Genomic DNA, 1,157 nt, shown 5'->3' with positions numbered 1-1,157 from the left:
CCTTAGAACACTGTTTCCCACACTGATGATCAGGGTGAGCAGTTTTCCAGTTGTCTGCCTGCATCTGTCTCTCCTAAAATCACACTTGCTGATCTACCTGCTGTGGAGACATTTTCCTAGGAACATGCTGCTGTGAAAGACTCTGAGAACAGAGGACACTCAGTGAAGTGCCAGGAGGTTCATCTGGGCCTAGAGTACTGGTAACAGTAAAAATCAGAGACCAGGCTTGAACAAAACTCCAGGGTGTTTGCCCTCCTCACAGATGGTAAAGAGGTTCTTGTCTTACTTCCCCATAAGCCTGAAGCACTGTGCTAGCATTGAGGCTTTTGTCATAAGACTGACAGTAATAGACAGCCTCATCCTCAGGCTGGAGCCCAGTGATTGTCAGTGAAGCAGAGTTGCCAGATCTGGAGCCGGAGAAGCGATCAGGGACTCCTGAGGGTCGATTACTATATTCATAGATGAGGAGTTTGGGGGCTGTTTCTGGGAACTGCTGATACCAGCTTACATAATAACCATCCCCAATATTGTTACTGCTTCCAGTGCAGGAGATGGTGACCCTCTGTCCTGGAGTCCCAGACAGTGAGGGCTGCTGAGTCAGCACAGATTGGGCCCAGGACCCTGGAAATGAGAAAAACATGGAGAGCATAATTTTTGTCTAGAAACAAGAGTAGAATCAGGGTCCATATCAGAGGAATCCCACACCCTATCCCTCCTTTATATCTTATTACCTGTGCACTGAACAGTGAATGTGAAGAGGAGATAGAACCAGGCCATGGTGAAGGTCATCCTGAGTTCTGCCTTCTGTTCACGATGCTGAGCAGAGGTTCACCAAAGTCTCTCCCTAGTCCTCTTCATACTCTGAGAAGGGGAGGATCTATCCATGCAAATTAGTTTCCTTCCTGTTTTCTGACTGCACCCTAGGTCCTGGTTCAGACTCCTTTACATAAAGATACCAAGTGAGTGTGTAGGGTGAAGCTGGGTCACTTTAGGGGTAGGAGTTCACAGCTGTGAAGCCTAACAAGAGAGCATCAGGCAGAGCCAGGTGGCTCATTACAGTTCTGGTTACTTCCTGACCCCTCTTGACTGGTCTGCAGTGCCCCCTCTTGTCCAAGCCCATACACATCATCATGTGACATTCTGATCAGAACCCCTAA

At 48.2% G+C, this 1,157-nt stretch overlaps 1 pseudogene; it reads right to left on the bottom strand.

Moving 5' to 3' along the window:
* Positions 1-256: 256 nt before the first annotated feature.
* On the bottom strand, positions 257-789 carry LOC144253739 (immunoglobulin lambda variable 1-40 pseudogene; annotated as a pseudogene).
* Between the last annotated feature and the right edge of the window lie 368 nt (positions 790-1,157).

The sequence above is a fragment of the Urocitellus parryii genome, chromosome 3 (assembly GCF_045843805.1).
Source record: "Urocitellus parryii isolate mUroPar1 chromosome 3, mUroPar1.hap1, whole genome shotgun sequence".
NCBI classification, from domain to species: domain Eukaryota; kingdom Metazoa; phylum Chordata; class Mammalia; order Rodentia; family Sciuridae; genus Urocitellus; species Urocitellus parryii.
The sequence above is the reverse complement of the archived record's forward strand: the minus strand, read 5'-3'. Positions and strand labels throughout refer to the sequence as shown.